Genomic DNA, 22,124 nt, shown 5'->3' on the forward strand with positions numbered 1-22,124 from the left:
AGTAGACGTTCTAAATGGCATTTGATTTTTGACTTGTTATGAGGCGGGTTGGAGTATGCGATAAATTCTTTATTATTAGTATAAAGTGTAATTATTTTAGTATGAATTGAAGACTGCTTTATCTTTTTCTATTCACACGAGCTTGTATTAACTTAACTCATGCTTGTTCTCAAGGACCATGGATCAAACTACGGTATTGAACATTTTAGGGAATCTGTTGTAAAATCAATTTGAGGGGATGTTGTCAATTGAATTTTTGTTTGCTAACATTTTCTAGTTTTCTCATAAAATAAGGTTTCGGTACATGTTTACACTCCTATTTTTCTTTCCTTATAAATTTCTTTGGAAAGGAGAGCAACTCTTCTACGGAAGGGGTATACCGTAGCTTTGAGAGGAGCGCCCTTGGGGGGGGGGGGGAGACATAGAGCAATATGCAGCTAGGGGTGGCCGAAAGTGGATTTGCGACTATGCATCAACTTGCCCAGAATCGACACCAGATGCGATACCTCAAAGGTTTAACACAGTTACAAAGTTAGATGTAAGTTTCTACTGAAGCTTTGTAAATAGTATTTTATTCAGCATAAATATTTACGAAAATAGTTTGTGGTCAAAATTTAAATAAAATCTATATCCAAAGGTTTTTAAAGGCATATTTGATTTTACGCCGATGATAAGAAAACCTCATATTTGTGTTGTCTGTGAGATATGCAACATGGATATTTTAGCATTAGTAAAAGTTTTTAAAAAGCTTTATTATCATTGTTTTATAGTTTTATATTAAGGAAACATTGGAACCACTGGCTTTTGTTTTTTTTTTTTTTTAAATCCTCGCTTTTACTAAAATGCTGTAAATAACTTTTCACTACTTATTGTAGATATTACTACGGTATAATATTTCAATATTACTGCCCAAATATTAATTACTTTATGCTGAAGATTTTCTTGATTGTTCGAATACTTCATGTTATATTTCTTATAATTTCCTTTTCTTTTTATATATTTGAGGTCACTTGATGCTTCAACTAGTCTTTCTATGACTTGATATTTGGAACAGTTGAAGAAAAATTCAGTAGCTAATGAAAGCAGGAGCTTTTCCATTTCACTGATTTCTCAAAACCAATTTCAAAGTTTTAAACATGCAACATCATTTTTAGCAAATTCAAGATGTTCCAAAAGATTTTAGATATTTTGTTGCGATTAAGTGCTTTCAAGACCTGGATGTAATTGGCTGGTTTACTTGCTTTCAGAGAAACCGAAGTCTTAAAGCGAGTAGGTCTTTTGAAAATCAACTTATTTCGTCTCTTGAACTGGATTTGGTTTCAGAAATGCAGCAATTTATTACTTGCCCTCTTTTTCATCATCATCGTTTTCCTTTTACCATTTGCATAAACCTTTCATAGATAACATTCGTTGGGAGAAATATTTAAAATTCAATGAAAGAAGTCATGCCACGTGATTCTAACTGAGGATGATTTTAAATATATATATATATATATATATATATATATATATATATATATTTGTAAGTAACGATATTTTATTTTTCCGAGCGAATTTTTATGTGCTTAGTTTAACAACAAACTTCAAATATAGATCCCTTCAAAATGAGAATAAGTTTAAGAAATAGACGATACCTTCTTAAATGACGGTTGTAAAAGCTTGAGGAAAGGTTTTTGTTCAGGTCGTGCTTTTTTTATCTTCACAACAAAGCGTCTGAAGTTAAAAATCTCAAATGCGTGAGAGCTAAAAATACTACAAATGCGAAAATCATTGTTGGTTTTTCGTCGCATTTTTGCGGGTTATTTATGGGATGTTTTCAAAAATTTAACAAAAGTCACTTTTAACGATTACCAAGGCACTTTTAAAGAATGGAGAAAATTATAGATAACTTTAAGGAGGAGTTCTTGCTTTTTTACTAAAGGAGTATTTAAACATTGTTTTAAGAACCTTTGAAGTGAGGGAAGTTGATATTTGAGATATATTGATCCCCAGTGACATTATGACGCATCTCAAAAATTCAAAAAAGCGTGATAAATATTAATGAAAAATATTATTTTAAATTGCTCTTTCTTTCCACAAAACGTGCCCAAAGGTAGTTTATAAAGCTGTCAGGTGGTGACAACTTAACCAAAAGGGACACATAATAAAACTTTCATAACTTAGAAGAAGAATTTCAAACAATCAATTTAGACTACAAAAACGAACCAGGTAACATAACATATTATAAATGTTATGCATGAGTTGTAGTGTTTGAGATGAGAGTAAATCAGTTTTCTTCAGTCTTTAATTTTTCATTAATTGATTAAATTTTTATAATAAAAATATTTTGTGTAGAGATCATATTGTGTTAAAGCAGAAATTACTACTCTACTCGATAATGATTACATCTATAAATGTTTGTAAGTTATCAACGATGACACATAAATACGAATATAAGTACTACGAGTCGATGCTCAACTATGATTTATTAATGTATTCAGAACAGATGCAATTATCATAGAGACATTTTACAGACCTTAAAAACAGAACTTGATCCTGCGGTTGTCTTATGCATTATCATTATAAGAGCGACGCGAAGATTCTTAAATATTTTATGCCTTTGAACTATTTCCTGGTATTTTTACTGGATTTTTTTTTATTACATAAAGTTACTTTTGTACTTAGGACACTGGTTCCATTCTCGTAAAGATCTCTTCAAGTAACCTTTCCAATGTAACCGTACGTTTATCTAGTTCTGGTTATCCAGGATTTGTAATAATATGCGAAAGAAAACGACCTCGCTCTTGCAACAGTTTTTTACAAGATCTATTTTTAATAGCTTTTTTTTTAAGATTGATTAACAAAGCACGAAGTTGTTTCAAAGCTAAACAAGGCTACATTTCGTTAATAACAAAAATTCTAATTAAATTAAGATTAACGGAAAACAGTAAGACATTTACATCATAAAGAGCATTCTTATCAACAATAAAATATTTTAATTAATTTTCTTCGCACCTCAAAAAAGTTAGGATTTCATAAGCGCATTTCAGCATTTTGCACTCTGTGTTGTCTATTGGCTTTTTTTTTTTCGTTTTTGGCACCATGTAATTTCTATCTAATGAATAATATATTCAATATACTTGAAATTTTTAAATTTTTGATGGGAATATGTTCAGCTCTACTCTTTAGTTTCCTTAAGTAAAAAATATATAATTTCAACTCAAATGTTGATGCTAAATATTTTGACCTGCTGAAGAAGTAAATTTTATGTAATCAAGTAAAAAAAAGATAACTTGATTTCTCATCATATCTATGGTTAAACAAATTTGTTTTTTAAGAAAAAAGTCCTTTAATACCAACATTCTGATCTTTCAATGATTAAACATTTAGCAGACTCGAATGTTAAGAGTTTTTTGAATTTCCCGAAACTCAAGAAAACCGTTCCAATCCTTAGCTGAAGCATATGAATAAAGCATACCAGTAAAAATCATTTAATATAAGACAATTTTATTCGAAATGAATAATTCTGTCAAAAGGTAGTAAGGGAGATGGACAGAACGATGCCCATTTTCCTAGTTTTAATAGCGTGCTCTCAACACCTTATTAATTTCCCCCGTGTATTTTCGAATTAAGGAATATTTTAAAAACAACATAAAACATACGTTACTAGTTTTATACATCCTTTTTGCAACTTTTTTTTTTTTTGTATACTTGGTTATCAATCGAAAACATTATAATGAAAGATTTCCTACACTCTACTGTTTTTATAGTTGTTAATTGCTGTGGAAAACATGGAAATTCTAGTAACGAATAAATACAAGTAAATGAAAATTTATATTTTATTTTATCAATAAATAATGTATTATGTTTGATTTTTTTAAAACGAAATGTATGAAAAGACATTTGTACCAATAGCAAGAAATTATAATTGTTTCTTTTCTAAGAAAAAAGTAATTTTTAAATCAAAATTAATTTTTTCTAGTTCAGTGTAAAAACATTGCAATAAGCATATGTTACGAAGTTTTATGTGACAGTTATTTTTGAGAAGAATTCTTAAACGAAAATAACACTTAAAAAGCGCTATAAATGCTAAAGTGTTTTGAAACTTAACTGTGATGCATTCTGATCATTAGTGATCAAAATTGGAAATCCTTAGTTATATCATATCGAATTTTAAAACGTTCATATGTCAGTAATAAAAATTCAGTGCATAATCAAAACCAAACGGGGAAAACGAGATAGGCTCTGCAAATCAACTACAAAACATTTATGATGTGGAATATGATATAGCTCTGCTATATAAAATTATGAAAATTAATTAATGACAGTATCTTAGTAGCATATGTACATATCGCATCAAATGTAAACTTTCAAACAATCGAATGAGAAAGAGTAAATTTGCACAAAAATGACCGATTTAGAAATAATATTAATTAAGTTCTTAATTTAAAAAAAGATAAACCATACAAATACGCTTTTTCAAAAGCCGTTCGTGCATGTTTAACTAAGAGATTTGATGTATTGCAAAAATAAAGGAAGAAAGGACCTTTAGCGAAAGAAACGTAAAAGTAAGAACCTTTAACGAAAAACTTGATTTAGTCAAAATTACAAAATATTTTATTTACTTGAACTAAGTTACGCAAAAAAACACAAGAGTAAAATATATTTTTCTACATAACCATTAAAAAGTACTTTTGAGAAATAATATACATAAATGATTAACATTTATTTATTTGTTCAATCATTGTTTATTAACCGAAAATTGAACAAATGAGTCATTAGAAAAAAAGCTCCATTTATATAGAAATTTTTTTCTAATGACTCATTGATTGTAAAATTTTTGACTAAGCTTCCGAGATAGAGCATATCGCAGCTAAGAAAATAATGGGGAATCAGCATACGGTTGGAAGAAAAAAAAAACTTTCCACAGTTCTTCTTTTACTTTTTTCTTTTTCTTTTTTTCAAAACAATGCTCGTTCCACCGAATTCAGTGCTTCAAACTCTGGCACGATTTCAAGCCTTTTGCTATTGCAAAGAATGCTGAGCTAGGTTTATAACAGAACCGGCAATTGTCTCTAAATTTAGACAACTGTCCTAGGCTTTTAATTGGGGTGCCCGAAATACCGGAATCAACAAAAGGAAGAACCACCGGTAAAGCGTTTCTGAGATCAGTTTGAGGATGAGGGGGACGATTATAAAATGAATTTCGAAAATCTTCATTAACTCGAGAGCAACTGTGACATTAAAAACGTTGTCGCGGAAGAAGTCAGGCGGGAGTCGCTGTTTTATTTTGGTAGCTTACAAAAGTGGGGAAGCTGATAGACGCAGGTAAATTTTTCTCGACATCTTTACTTTGTTAAGACCTGCCAGAAAAAAAATAAGGCTCGTGTCAAGAGAGTAATGTTCATATTTAACAACTTCAATCACATTAGGGAATTAACGCATTCTTAATCCTCTATTTCCATCTGTTACCAGAGATTTATTTTATTTTTGGCCTGCTACTACCAAAAAAAACACAATGAAAATAATGTAACAAAGATAAATAAAAGTATGATGTAGTCTCTTATGAAAATACCATTACAAACAAAGAGTCGTCAAAAATGAATTAAAAGTCGATAAGTATTTCTAATTTAAAAAAAAAAGTGGATAGGAAGCTAATGAAATAAGGCATTTAGGCATAGTGCATTTGTCTATCGGTTATGTCTATCGCCCTCTCCCTGCCGTCATCTTCCTCCATTTGCTTTTAAGGGAATTAATCGAGTCGAGGAAAACTTTTGTTCTGATCAAAAGACTTTTGCCTGGACACTCTAATTATAGTTATCGCTTTCAGATTTGAACAGTTTTTGCCAATTTCGAATAGTTTGAAAGAGCTCAACATTACACTGAACCGGGATTTTTGAATCCATTTATGAATGTGTTTGCTTTGCTTCATTCACATATCAAATGGACTAATCCGATTTTTCAAAAATAACTTTATCTTAAGTCTGAAACTGCTTTGTTGACGCATCTTATATGAATCCGATACGAAATAGTAGTACGAAGTTTCTGATAAGTTCATTTAAACCGAATATATGCAAAGGGCCATATTAAAAATTTTAAGATGACTAGATCAAATGATAGGATAAGGTTTCATTTGTTTTGGAGTAAAAGATGGTTATAGTGGCCGCAGCAGGTACTGTAGCACAGCTTGATTTAGAGAAACTTTTCAATGAAAGTTTGCCTACGGTTTAAACTTTGCACACGTTTTATTCATAACTTTAAAAAGTCCGCTTACATCCCTTTGTTTTTCACTGTCTCCTTTCACACCACATGACGATAGAAAATGTAACGTAAGTGCCCAGTTATATCCACGGACGAGAAACCGTCATCATCTACTTTTTCAACTTTAGACAGAGAGTAGTTAAGGAATTTTTGACGTTAATTTTATTTTGTGTAAAGAAAGATTTTCTAAATTTGAAAAAAGTTATTTTTTTTTACATTTCATAAGTACTCATCGCTAACGTCCACGGGAGGAAATCATTTTTTTTTTTTTTTGGAAAACTAATTACCCAAGTGTTCCTAAAATTTTCATGAAAAATTCGATAAAATTACTTTTTTTGAACTAAAAAAAATTTAGAAAGTAAAAAGAATTCATTGTGTAGACTGAATACTGAATGGTAGAAATGGCGACTGACTGAATGGTTTAATTGTCATATTTTACTTACGAATTCTGAAACTTTTAAGAGCTTTATTTTACGCGCAGTAAAAAAGCAAATAAATAAAAAGGGATGCAGAAGTGCAAATCTTTTTTTAAGCAGTAAAGATTACTCATTGATTTTACTTTGTCGTGCCTCTTATTCACTTTACGATTGGTAGATAGCGAGAACCATGATCCGGGAGCCAAACATATAGTTCGAAATCGGAAAATTCACGGACAAATGATCCATAATCAAAATATATGATGGATAAAGGATTCAAAGACAGAAGAAAGATTTAAAAAACAAAAAAACAAATAGGATAGATACTGGTTTCAAAAAGTTAAGGTACAACCGTTTTTTTTGCGTCTAATTTTCAAATGAATGAATGTAGAAACAAAAAATGTGTGGAAGATACGTGCATTAAATATTTCTTTATTGAATGCATCATAGAAATTTGTATGAATGTATTGCAAAAACGATTTATAGCAAAAAAAGCAATAGTTGTGGAAAAGTTCATTCTTGAAGAAAACAGAACCTCATAGTGTTATACAGTAAAATGTCATAGAAACAATACAAAAATGGTTTCTAATAAGGAATGGGTACCCCCTGAATTAAATGCATTGGCAACATCGTTTTTCCATGCTGGTTTTTAAGTTTTCGAACACTGGAATAGGAAACGAAGATCTGACACAGAGTAAACCTTGTTACAGCTCATTCTCCTTGGAGGAGGATTTAAAGCAGCAACCTGTCTGCCAAGATAATCCCAAAGATGTTCTATCCTATTCAGGTCCGGAGATGGAGCTGGCCATTCCATTTGTTCCAAACCGTGATCCTCAAGATACTCCTCAATAGTCCAAGCTCGGTGAAGTCGTGCATTACCATTCATCAAAATGAAGTCATTACCAATGGCAGCAGCATATGGACGGACATATGGATCAAGTATCTCATCCCAATATCTCAGACCAGTCAGAGTTCCTCCATGGAACAAATGCAGGTCAGTGTGACCGCTGAGCGAGATCCCTGTCCAAACCATAATTCCACCACCTCTATACTTGTGTCTTTCAACAAGGTTGGATTGATTGTATCTAGTGCGCTTTTCCCTCCGCATCAGTAGATGCCCTGAATCACTCTCCAATGTAAATCTGGACTCGCTGTGAACAGCACAGGAGTCCATTGCTGCTGGGTCCAGGAAACATGTTCTCTTGCCCAGCATCCTTCCCAGCTTCGCTGCGGTCCGTTGAGGAGAACACAAATAACTGGTCGCCTTGCATAGAGACCTACATTGTGAAGACGATTTTGCACCGTAGTGGCAGAGATTCTTCTTCCTGATGCTACAAAGTGGTCTGCAACGAGCTGCGGCAGAGTAGTGGTTCTTCTCCTTCGGACCGAAAGAACTAAAAGACGGTCTTCTGCAGGTGTTGTAGCTCGTGATCGGCCTGAAACAGGTCTTCTGGACACAGAATCTTCGGATTGATATTGATCCCAAAGCCGCTGAACAACAAACATTACGAGACACATTGAGACGTCTAGCAGCATCAGCCTGCGACAATCCCCTTTCCATCCCGCCACCTTAATGAATCGGGTAAACGACGTCTCTGAGACATTTTCTAAACTCGATTGACTATTGTCACCGAAACTGCCAACAACAGTTGAAATTCAACACAACTTACACACAAAAGTACGAAAGCTTGATATTTGCATATTTTTTTTCTCACTCATCTCATCTCACTTTTTCTCATTCATCTTCTTTTCTACAAAATAAAAGTGGTGGCTATCGTTTTTTTATAAGTGGTTTTAAAGTTCGCTATTATCATTCATGCAAGCTATGCATTTTAGTGTCACTGCCATTTTTTTTATGATGAGCTTGAAAAAACATGTTGTACCTTAATTTTTTGAGGCCGGTGTATTTAAATCAATAGGTATGTAGAATTTTTCTATTATTTTCAGTTTGTCTGCTATTAAGCTAAATAGCTTTAAATGCAGTATTCTTAGCAACGCCATTTGCTTGTTTTAAAGTTCTTATCGCACAGATAGTTTACTTTTTGATGCTTGCTTTACGTATTATGATTTAACTTTTTAAATCTAACGATTTATTAGTGCACTTTTTGTATGATACGTATGATATTTAGTACGAATTCTAAATATATTAAATGACCGAAATTTATGAAAAATCATAAAATTTGGAAATAAGAAGTAAACAATTATAGAACATAAAAATTCGAAAAAAAAAATCCTTTAAGAAATGTTTCAAAATCTGGCAGCAAATGGTGGGAACAGTACTGTTATTTAAACAATTACCTACTTTGATGAAATTGTAAATTTTTAGTACAGATATTTCAGCTGTAATTTGGGATTACTTTTTTCCTTATATTTAGTCGCTTTTATATAAAAACATTGAAATGGAGCACTGCAAACTGTCTGATTAAAAAAAACCTATTTAGAGTAAGAAAATGAATAGGCGTTAACTAAACGCCGAACATTTTGAGAAAAATGAGTTTTATATTGCTTTTAAAATAAAATAATAGTTTTTTCCCCCTAACATGAAAGCGAAACGGTTCCCCTTAAAGCAATTGTTTCAACCGGTGAAAAATACCTTAGAAATTATTTGGAGCCATGGCCTATTGATAACTGATTTTACAAAACCGATGTATTTATTCAGGAAATAAGGCTGATTTAGTTCTCGATAAACTCTGAGTTTTAATTTCTCGTCAGTAAAATTATACGTCCTTACGGTAAAGTAGCCTGAGTATTTAAACAAAGGTAATGGAAAATACGGAAATCAAAAAGCAATTACAAAGCAAAAATAAATTCTCGAAAAGTTTTTGAAGCACATTCATGATAAATGTTCTAAAAAGGGCCATGAACTTTTCTGGAACTCGCATTCTAGTTTAAATATCTTTAAAGTAACTGCTTTTAACATTTTAATTCTGGATTATATTATTGAAAATTTCAATTCCTACTTAGAGGTTTTTTTTCTTCAAAAGCAAAATTTTTGCCATTCTGCAGAGAAAAAAAAAATTAATCTTCCCCAGTTTTCTACAAAACTATTTTTTAAACAACTCTGGAGATAAAGAAGAGAAGTTTTTTTGTGCCTGTGCCAATAACTTTTGGAGATTGCTTGCTGGTTGATGTGTCGTTACTTGATAGTCAGTGATCCTACATTTTGGGCATAGAACATGTCAAACAGCGTTTAAAGATCTTTATCAAGCATATATAATTTGACATGCATAGTTATGATGGAAGAATATGAATAAAAACACGTTAAATATTTGAATATAAGGCTGAGGCTAGTTCAGTTGCTCTAAACAATTCTGTTGTAACTGCTTTCAAACTCAATCAAAATGTAACTTTGATGTCCAAATATATTTTTTAACTGCTTTAGCATTCGAGTCCAACATTGCAATAGCTTACAAGCATAGCTTCGAACTTTCGTCCCTTTTTCTGATTTTTTTCACTTTTCTCCATTTTCTTTTCTTTAAATTTTTTTTTTAAATAAATAAGCAGTGTCTAATTTTCAAAATTAAACATTGCTTTTATCCCAATTGAAATGATTGTGCCAAGTCCACCAATCAGTCATGCTTCAAGTTATTATTTAACAGCATTTAGTTTACTCAACATTGCATGACGTTTTATTTCCTAATTGGAAAAAATTATGTGATTCTGATAATTGCATAAGTAGCAGGAAAAAATATTTTAAAAAATCAAGGCTCAAACTTGTTTCCATAGAGACTTGGGTGAAATGGAAATTTCCCCTGTATTTGACCATGCGGTGGATGTAGGTTGATAATCGAACTATAAATCAGTTTGAAGCTTAAAAAGTTCTAATTCAACAATACTCAATCTGTAGCCCATATGCGACCCACTAAATTCTTCAAATGTAACCTGATTTTTTTTAATCATACAAATAAATAAACTACGAACTGAATTTATATAAAATTCACATAAAAGTAATTTACATCGAAATTTAATTTTCCAAAAAAAAAAGAAAGAAAGAAAAACTTAGTTTTTTTCCATTTATCCCGGAGTACAATATTTATTAGGTAAATAAAAACACACAAATGGCGCATCAAAAGTAGCTGGGAAGGTGAAATTCATAAATAAATGCTTTTATTAACCTTTTCACATGCAAGTAAAACTAGTTGAAACCAGTTACTTCACGTTTGTAGACCTGCAGGAAAGAAAAAAAAACTTTTTTTAGTGTTATCTTAAACAATGATGAGGCCTACACAATTATTCGAGACACAGAACTCTCAGATGTTTTTTTATATGTTGTTAAGCTGAATTTCAAAAATTGTCTCAAGTGTGGTAATAGAGTTTTCTTCCATTTACCCCTTGTTTAGTTTTACTCTACATAGTCTTATCTAAGTTTTATTCGAGCTTCTACATCGTTAAAGAAGAGAGAGATGTTCATCAATACAATTTTGACAGCTAGAAAACAAGACGCATTACTTCAATTAAATAACCCATTGTGTATTCAATGAAAGTTGCAAAACTCACTCGTCTTGAACGGGAATTTGTCTCGTTCGAACTCGTCGAGACCGAAGTGTATAATACTGTTTCAAACACATCTAGTGTGCGGATCATTACTTTACCCCCCCTCCAATAATAATTTGTCGAGTTTGTATCAATGAGGATACGTTTGGAAAATGTATAATTATTATTGCTATTTCCTTAATTGTGCTTTAGAGGCAATTAATTCTCCCACGCATAGTGAAAGTCACAAGCTTAATTGAAAATAAAAGAATCCCTACACATGTTTAGAATATAGAAGAACATGTTGTTCTTTAAAAAGGTTCATCGAATAAATACCCCGCGTTAATTCCTGTACAGCAGTTTTCTGGGGTAAACCCTGGACACTGGCTTTTTTTTTAGATTAAAAAAGTCCAACAAAATAAAAATGATCCTAGAGATATTTTAAACCATATTCTTTATCTTTTATTACTCATTTATGAATTTAATATTTATTTATTTTTTTATTATCTTTCTTTTAAGTTATTTTTAGAAACTCTCATGTGCATTTTTCAGTGAAAACAGCAACTGTTGTAGGTTACTTCCCGTGAAGGAAAGACAAGAACAACCAGTAAGGCTAAATAAAATTTTCTGTCCAAAATACGTTTTAAAAAAATAAAAACAAGAAATATGCATCGTTTATAAATCCACATCAGTTAACACTAATCTGTATATTTAGCTCCACCTGCATAAACTTTTATTTTATGCTATTTATGTAGTCATTAATGTAGTCAAATGAATTTGTCTGTTTCACTTTACACAAATCTGTTTCGCGCAACATTTCATGTGTTAACTTTTTTTGTTTGTTCATTTATTTAAAATTATTTTTTGATTTAGTTATTTGCGGTATTTATTTATTTATTTATTAATCCATCCGTGTATTTGTTTACATCAGGGGTGCCCCCCCCCTAATGGCAAGGGTGCACCCTATCAATATCGCTGAGACCCCCCCCCCAAATCAAGAGCCCCCCAAATGAAAAAAGCTCCTCAAAACAACCCCCCTAAAAATTTTAATGGCACTGTCTGCGCTATGACCCCTTCCCCCCTAGATTGGCACCCCTGTTTACATAACAATCCAAATCGAAGTTTTAAAAGCATTTAAAGGTAATATCTTAAAAATTCGAGTAATAGTCTTTGTAAATTTCGCAGACACATAATACAGTTTCTACGATGCAGGTAGAAAAAAGTACTACTTAACCCCTAATATTCCTTCATTGTTGAAAGAAAAAGTGGAAGAAAAAGACTTTGTGCGACATTTGATGTTGCACTTTCACAAAAGAATAGACAATTAAAAGGATTTCTGGATGTTTTGAAATAGGAGCATAAATTTGATCACCCAACAATGCCTCAGCGAAACTTGGGTATTTATAGCCTCTAAAAGCGGCCAACCGAAGTGATGAAGCACTCGATTGTCTACAATAACGCTTCCTCCTACTAGACGCTGCGAGCTTGTTCGAAGCGTAAATTTGCAAAACGGAATTCCGATTCTGGAATTTTGAAATACGAGGATAGCACTTCAATCGATTTCAGTTCTAACTCGGTTTTGTAAAGTGATTCATGTCGCGCGCGCTCAAAGCTGAATTGCATTGTGCGTTTAATAAATGAGTGAATCTCTGCGGAAGAAAAATAAATACACAGAGGCAAGTTTAATCGTCACCTCGCTTAACCTGTGCACCTTTTAAAATTTTCGGATGACTGAGCTTAAAAAATAAATACAATTAAAAATATTGCTTTGAAAAAATTACGGAAGTACCGTCATGAAAAACAAATGCCACGCTCTGTTGGTCGCTGATCAGGAAATAGAAAAAAAAAGGGGGAGGGAAGATTTTTCGAAATGAAAAGGGTAAATTAATAATGAAGCAGTTTCATGCATTGAATGAGAAAAAAAAAGGGGAATACTAAATTTTGCAAATGACATTAAAAACCAATTAAAAATGCTAAGTTGAATAATTTTTCTTCAGCCATTCTTGGAAATTTCATTTAATGAAATGAAATAACTATTACATTGTTATGATTTCAGTTATTTTTTAAATAGAAATTAATGAAGAATATATATTTTTTTCAAAACATTGAAACTAAAATCTTTAAAATTAAAGATATCAACAATCAAAGACCTAATGATGTAGAAAATGCAGAAATACATAAATTGAGCTATACTAATTAAAAACCAGATTAGCAAGTCATATGGAATTAAAATGTTGCTGAAAACGTCTTGATTTTTTTTTACCTAACTTTTATAAAGCGATTATGTTGTGCAAATAATGCATCGCGAAAGTTATAAAACAAGAAATGAATGCTCCTGAGAAGTAAAAAAAAAAGTTACCAACCAAAATTATCTAAATTTAACAAGCAGCATTCAAAAATGTTCGAAAAAGCTTGCAAAAAATATTCACACAAAATCACAATAATAAGGAGAACTAAACATTTAAAGTAGTTTTAAAGAACAATATGTAAGGGAAGTAAAGAGATATTATGCAAATAAAATACACGCAGTAAAAATAGTTTTGTTTCCTTTTGTGTTTTGTTAGCAGTTTCAATGTTTATTACAAAACTTATTAGTTTCTTAGTAACTTTCAAAATAGGACTTTTGAGAAGAAATAGTGTGAAGAAAACGAAAACATTTTTTTTTGTTAGAGCGAGGGGGGGGGGGGGAGTGTAGAGAAGCAAGAAAAAAAATTAAAGAAAAAAGCAACAGTCATCGATTCTATAAGTTCATTTCTTGGCGACGAAAGAGATTTCTTTCACTTGTATTTACAGATTCGCTCTCCACGCGCGCGTGAGTAGAAATTGATATTCATTTATATTAGTACTTACAGATAAAATGTTTCATGATTTAAACATGTGGCAAGATAAAAAGCTACGATTAGCGTATTTTGTGTCATCACAAGGTGAGCAGGGAGGAAATTTTTGCTAATTATGTGGCCAAAACATTTTTTTACCAATTATAGAATTAATTAAACTGCACAAGGGTGCACGAAGGATCTCTTTCAAACTTCTTTTTTCTGTGAAAAATCAGAAAACAAAAGATTTTAAATAATTCAAAACAAAAGAAATAAATTATAAACAATTAAAAAAACAAATTAATGAAGATAAGAGCGTCAGCTGTCTATGTATGATAATTTCGTATTTGTATGTATAAGGATTCAAAATTACTAGCCCTTTGTTGTGCTATCATCATTCTCTGTTGTTTTTAATTCGGAATTATGCATCCAGTTATATATACCCCATAAAAATTAGTCGATTTTTTCTTGTCACACATATGCTATTATTTTTTCTCTTTTTATCAACACAACTGTTTAAAAGGTTTCACGTAGTTTTATTGGCAACAAATGCCAACCTGCGTCTCAAAAGTGAACCAGCACTTGTGTATAAGGCTGAATTGAAAAACTTTTTCTGGAATTTCCAAATTTCAAGTTGATAAAAAGTTGCCCCTGCAGCCCCACATGCTCTATAAATACATTTATCCCAATTAAAATATATTTAGGTATCTCGGTATCTCGCACAAAGCCTGAAATTCAAAATTGTCTTCAAAAACTTGATTTTTCTACATTATACGGGATGTTCCGTTTTAACCTGCAAGACCTTTATTTTCGCAACTGTAAATCTTAGATGTATACTTTCAACTGCAAAAATGTTCAAAATCAGATGCAGAGTTAAGATATTGAAAGTTTGAAGTGAAAATAAAAATGTGTCTTAAAATACAAAATTTAACTTTTTATACGGGCTCCAGGTCCCCTAACTTATGTTTAGGGAAATAATCTCCATTGAAAACCTGGGGAGAGAGAGACCAGATTTTTGTTTGGAGAGGGGAGGGGTATCATTACTAGCATATAAGCAGTCAAATTAAGAAAATTGCGTTACATAAGCGAAGAAAGAGAATTAACAAAATGAATCTACAGTCGTAAATGGGTCATTCTTCAAAAAGTGTAACTTATCTGTCACATGCCTTTTATAGTAAAACTATCAAAGAACAATTCATTTAACAATGATTTTTAATTTCATCAAAAATATATCTATTTAAACCTACCAGTAGATTTTGAATAATAATTATTCTTTTAGTATATTTTTGGTTCACAACATGTGAATTGGTTCACAACATGTGACCTCCGTGGCATGTCACACACTTTGTGTGACTGTCTGTGTTGCTTACTAACTTATTTAATTAAAAGCATATACTTATTTATTGATTATTCCTTTCACAAGTGTCTCGAATACTAACTGTTTAAGTATATTTAATCTTTTAATATTGTGTTTTAGTTCGTTTTAGTCGGACAAGGAGCCATGTCACACAATAAATTCTCACCTCCGTTACCTAAACACAAAATACCATTCCTCATTAACACGTGGCAGTTATGACATGAAATTTTATTTTCCAAGATACAAGGGAGCTTCTTTGTTTATTTTAAGCCATAGTTGAAGTTGTGAGATTTTTGTCAAAAAACGAAAAGATAGATTTTGCTTTAAAAACTTAGTAGTATGGTTCTTCTGACTTCTCACCTCCGTGATCTTGAACTTCAGGGATGTAAATTAACGTAAGAAAAGACGTGAACATGTTTTCATATGCTTAACATGTGCAGATTGTAGCAACGAAGAAAAAAAAATTTTCTGAAAAATGTATCTATTAATGGAAAATTCCTCACCTCCGTGAATCTCATCTCCGTGATAGACCTTATCAATGTTATTTCTGAGGTGAAAATAAATGATGGAGGGGAAATACATTAATAATAGGCATTCTACAAAAGTTATAACTTGCCAGTATATCCTCAAATTTACTAAATACTATTTTTTTAACATATTTAAAACTACTAATTAAGCCGTACTTTAATTAAGAGAGCTTAACATTACATTCCCATTAATCATTAAAATAGCTGATTGTTTGCACAATTAACAACGTTACTACTTTGACATTAAATTGGCCTCAATTTTTAAATATTAAAAAAAAATCCCTTTTTTTTAAATTTCCGTGAACAAGACATTTTTTTTATCTTTATTTATGAGTAAAATAATTTTAACTTAGCTGGGCCATTGTTTATGGTTACTTCTAGTAGGTAACACTTTCATGTAAGAATATAAAAAAAAGAAAACAAAAGGTTTCGAAATTGAAAAATATTTGCGTTCAGAAGTTATGTTTTTTGGAGAATGACCCATATATGAATTACAGATAAATTTCAAGAAAATGTCAATTTGGAAAATATAAGCAATAAAGAAGAAAATTAATGTTAAATAGAAGTTTAGTTATTATGCAATGTTAAAGTCTCATTCCTGATACTCAGAAACATAGATTTTGCAATCCAAAAGAGGGAATGGGAAGTTCGTTAAGTCAGTTTGAGTGAAAAATGTATTCAAATTCATTATTTCATACAAAAAATAAATAAATAAATAATAAATAAAATAAAAGATCTATTACTAATGATATAAATTAACAAAAAAAATTACTTCTTCCGTGAACTAAAGTGGGTGAGGTGCGTTCGTTTTTCTATGACTATAAACGCATTAATTAGTTTGGGAAAAGCCTTACTTATTTTTGTTTTTTCTTACCCCTATTCTATTATATACTATTTAACATATAAAAATATTTTATCTATTGAAATTATTCACAAATATGTTATTAAGAAATACATAAAATTTGAAAGCTAAGTGGATTGTTTTTATATATTATTACTATATTTAACATTGATATAGTAAAAATTATTACATGCTTCATTGAGTTCACATTCTAAAGACCGTAAAAACTTTTTCATATTTCTTATTATTAATATCATTGTCTTACATTTTTATTTAAATTATTCTTGTTACTATTATCAATATTAATATTCTTTACTTAATATGGATGTGCGTTCAAGACTTACTCTGGGTCTCTCTATAATTACACGGAGAAATAAGCATGCACTCTCTTATATTTCTGACGATCACCTCACTCACATATTTTACTCTTTATCTTTCTCTGCTTCATAACTTTGTGTTTGGTAGTGTTTCTCCCTCACACCACGCTCTCTTACTCAAATATTAAGCCCTAAACCCGCGATTACACTAGGATTTGCTTTCTTTTCCTAAGGTAGTCCTAAACCATCGTGTTTATAATATTATATACAGTTATATATATATATATATATATATATATATATATATATATATATATATATATATACAGTTAATTATATACAGTTGATGAATAACTATATAAGAAAACTTGATGAGGGTAAAGATGGCCAGATGAAAGCAGGTAGCATGATTACTAATACGCGCTATCAGTTTTCACCTGTCATCCTTTCATTTTAATGTCTGGAAAAGGGTAGGAAACCTTACTTTAGCGTTTATTTACATGTTTGACTGGTGATTTTTTTTTTTTTTTTGAATTATAATAATTATCGAAAATAAATTAACTAAATAATACTTAGTTGAAAATAGCTATGGGTGGATGTAGGTTGGCAACCTAGAACCTTTTGCTTAATTATACATTATATTGGATAAAATATAGATTTTACTGGAAACTCGATAAGGAAATGTTAACCTAAGCTGGACCCACACACACATTATATATATATATATATATATATACTCAAAACATTTCTTTAGTGCTTCCCACCTTCACATGAAATGACATTTATATAAACAGCAGAATCGATGTATGTATTTATATACATACATGGAGAGAGAGAACGAGGAAAACCAATAAATTCTAGTAAACCGCACCCTCTAGAAAAAAAAAACATTTAATCGTTTTTCGGATATTGAGGAACATGTAACTTTTACGTTTTTTTTTTTTTTTTTTTTTTTATGTATGCCTTAATGAGTGTTGATAGCACTTGACATATGTGATACTTTAGAAATGAAGTCAATTTGGAGAAAAAATTAATTAGCTTGAAGAAAAGAATTTCCAAAACATTAGTCAATCAAATAATTATAATAATAATAAACCAATATTCCTTCTTTTTTTGCACCGGTATCATCAAGCGGTTATGCACAGCAATTATGTCAAAAGTCTCTAAATAGGTCTGTACTTTACAGAACTTTTATTTTTAAAAACAAAAGCGTTCTAGCGTTACTTTATTTCAGCAGAAGATGCAATTTTTTTATTGCAAAACATTATGTTCAAAACAAAAATATAAAATTAAAACTGAAACTGATAAAACACAATACGAACGAGATTGATAAGTTCAGTTTTAGTAGGAATAATAATTTCAAATTATATGAGCAAACGCATGCAGTTTCTGCTGTAATATCATCTTGAAATGCAAGGGAATAGTACTGACAACAAAAGGATAAATGTCAATCATTTCGTTACAGAAATAACGATGATGATTAATCTACTTTAAACTTTTCTTTCTGGTAACACTTTGTTGTTTGATTTCACGTTGAAACGAATTTAAAATAACAAAGGTTTTTTTTCCTAAAAATCACTGCATTTTTTTATTGGTAAACAGAAGTAAATATTTAACCAAGAAAACTACATCATAATTTGATTAATAAATTTTGATTTATGCTCATATTTTAGAAATCTTCTCATAAACTAAAATACCTTAATTGTGATTCTGAAATTTGATTTATTTAATTTCTATATTAATGGAAACACGCTAACAATAAAACTAGAACAAAGCCTCTATTTTCTGTTGAGTTTACAGTTTCAAGCACAACCTATAAAACTTAAATAGAAAAATAAATTTCATGCTCTTATATCCTCGGCTCATTTTACATTTATCAACATCTTTATTGTTTGGCTGCTTTATTTGAATTGAAAAGGTAAGCCATTTAAAATTAGAGTATTGTGTGAAATTTTCAATGGACAATTGATTTATTTGACACATAACGTCATTCAATTTCAGCGCAAAGTTAACTCTCACATGCATGGAGTTTTTGTATTTCAGAACCCTAAATCTTGTTTTGAATATTTAATTTATTGGAACATTTATTTAATTATATTTTGAAAAGAAAAAAAAAACAAAAACAAATGGTGACAAATGCATTTGCGATTTTTCCCTACCCATTGATTCTAAGTCAAACCCAAACATATTGCAAGACTCACGAACAACTATCCCAAATGAATGGGAGGAATAATTCGGCAGAACACAAACAATAAATGTCCCAAAAATAATTTTCTCCCCGCAGAGAGAGAGAGAGCATGCCAACCTGCAATAGAGTTTTGCTGCAAGGTTTGTTTATTTGGACATCAATCAATAACCCGAGCAGAGGATGCAGATACGAGGCAATCGATAGCGAGAGAGGTTGGAATCGCTAGAGAGAGAAAGAGAGAGAAACTGGAATCCGTACCTGCTATCTATCGCATCCGGCTCACCAGGTCGGAGGTAATCCTGAGACGAGGAGTCCAGAGCGCGGACTCTTCCGCTAGTGGCTCTTCGCGCCGCGACACGAGCACCGGGAGACGCTCCGGAGGAATCGCCTCTGCTGCCATCTGTCGGGGGCTACTACGCCAGCGCCAATGTCCGGGTTATTGATTGGATGGCTTTGTTTTTTGCGGATGCCGCAACATGGAGTGGTGATGAGAGCAAAATAAGGGGTTATAGCGTGCAGGGTTCGGATCTGGGAATCGAATTCTGATCGGAGCGTATCGACAGAGCTCCATTTCGTTGCATTGCTTTAAAAGTAGGTTTGCTTCTGACCTCCTCAAAGCATGCGTGTATAACTTTCAGTATAAATTTAGGCTTGCAGTATGTTTGGGTTTGACTTGGAAACGATGAGTGGAGAAAAATCGTCAACGTAATCGTCCTATTTATAATAAATATTACGATAAATTAACAAAAATATTCTTAATGCTGCAACATGCAGCATAGCGTGGTGGTGAGAGTACAACAAAGGGTTATAGAATGAAGGGATCGGATAAGGGAATGGAATTTTGATGATCAGAGCGTATTGACATCCTTCCATTTCGTTGTATTGCTCTAAATATAGATTTTCTTCTCATTCCAAAGCACATGTGGATAATTTTCAGTGTATATTTAGGCTTGCAGTATGTTTCGGTTTGACTTGGAAACGATGAGTAGAGACAAATTGCAAATGTAAGTGTCAACGTTTAGTTAATATAAACTATAATTTAATAAATATTACACTAAATTTTTAAAACATTCTTAATGCCACAACATGAAGTGGTGATGAGGGCACAACAAGGGGTTATAGTGGGAAGGGATCGGATAGGGGATTGGAATTATGATTCTGATCGGAGAGTATTGAAAAAGCTCCATTTCGTTGCAATGTTCTAAATATAGATTTCCATTTAACTCTAAAGCACGTGTGGCAAATTTTCAGCGTTAATTTAGGCTTGCAACATGTTTCGATTTGACTTGGAATCGATGAGTGGAGAAAAATCGTAGATGTAATTGTCAAAGTTTAATTTATATCATCAATAACTTAATACATATTACAACAAATTAAAAATCATTCTTAATGCCGCAACATGGAGTGATGGTGAGAGCATAACAAGGGATTATAGTGTGAAAGAATCAGGTCAATTGAATTCTGATCAGAGCTTCCTTTCTGTGTAATCTATACATATAATAAAATAAGATGTTTGTGTGTGTGTGTGTGTGTGTGGCGCGCATCCCGGGAAAACGGTAAGGCCTAGAAAGATGACATTTGGTATACAGGTGTAGTTTTTGCTGAAGTTGTGCACCTCGGGCTTCGATTTTTGATATTTTAATTAGAAAAAAAGTTATTTAATGTTTTATGTGATTTTTAGCACTTTTTAGTACTTTTAACCTCACAGACCCCGAACCAATCGCGCCAGACAAATATTTTTGGTACTATAGTGTCGGAAATTTAATTTTAAATATGATGAACAAAAAAATTTTGAAGATAGAGCAATTTTTGTATTTTTTATGAATTTTTGAAAAAACCTTTAATTTGCATGTTTTTCTGGGTTTTATTTTTTTCTAATATCATCCTGCGAGAAGTATCAAAGCCTCATTTCTGAAATTTAAGTTGGTAATAGTAAAAACATTTCGCCCTCTTCAGAAGAAAAAAGTTCTTAAAAATACGCAATAGTTTTTTTTTTTTACAATTTTTTTAATGCTAAACAAATCATGTCCTTTCACGCATCAGTGGAAAAAAAGCGTTCTCTTCAATCTTTTATGCCTGTGACGTCACTACTTGGGTTTCGATTCGATATTTACAATGGAATCTTAATCGCAAGCAAGGTTAATCTTTTTTTTTACTATATAGCTTACTTCTACATTTTCTGACGTGATGACCACGTGTTTTTTCGGCAGCGATTGCTTTTTTTCTTTCCTTTTTTTTTGTTTTATTTAGGGATTGCATTTATTTCTTTTTCCATCCCCCCCCCCCAAGCTGGACTTTTCGCTGTATCTATATTACGTTACATTTCATAGCTGTCGCATTAATTCAATAAAAACAGCGAGATTTTTTTTATCTTTGTCAAACGCTACTTTTTGCACAATCTTGGCGTAAAAATGTGAATGGCACAAAAAAAGATAGAGATGGATTGATTAATACTGCTGCCAAATTTATTTAAACAACCGCCGAAGGCGGCAAACTTGAAGTAAAAAGGTAAATGACAAGTTAGCCAAACAGCCGCCGTAGGTGGCTGCTTGCACATTGGATGTCAATGCCCCCCCTCCCTCCCCCACATACACCCTGACTTTGAAAAAACAATGCTTTCACATAAAAGTGGAAGTGTTTTTTGTTATTTTTCGACAAAATTTGCATGAAGAGTACGTCGTTTGTGTCTCCCCTCCCCCTCCTTTAAAAATATTCCAAACGACGAAACTGGAGACAGATCTAGAAAATATTTTATTCAAATTATTAATGATATAGATAGATATAGATTGATTGACACCGCCACGAAATTTATTTAAGCAGCCGCCGAAGGCGGCAACATTGGCGTAAAAAAACGAATGATAATACTGATTTATAGAGAAAAACATTGATTAATGTCGTCGCTAAATTGTTTAAGCAGTCGCCGAAGGCGGCACCCCTGGCGTAAAAAGG

General features: G+C 31.7%; 1 protein-coding gene across 2 annotated transcripts in view; it reads right to left on the bottom strand.

Moving 5' to 3' along the window:
* Positions 1–19,501, bottom strand: part of LOC129218138 (poly(rC)-binding protein 3-like) — a 222,178-nt gene extending 202,677 nt beyond the window's left edge. For both annotated transcript variants that reach the window (XM_054852352.1, XM_054852350.1), the window contains exon 1: positions 19,434–19,501. The gene's annotated coding sequence lies outside the window, so the exon portion shown is untranslated. The remainder of the gene's footprint in view (positions 1–19,433) is intronic.
* Positions 19,502–22,124: the final 2,623 nt, after the last annotated feature.

This window comes from Uloborus diversus, chromosome 3, assembly GCF_026930045.1.
Source record: "Uloborus diversus isolate 005 chromosome 3, Udiv.v.3.1, whole genome shotgun sequence".
Taxonomy (NCBI): Eukaryota; Metazoa; Arthropoda; class Arachnida; order Araneae; family Uloboridae; genus Uloborus; species Uloborus diversus.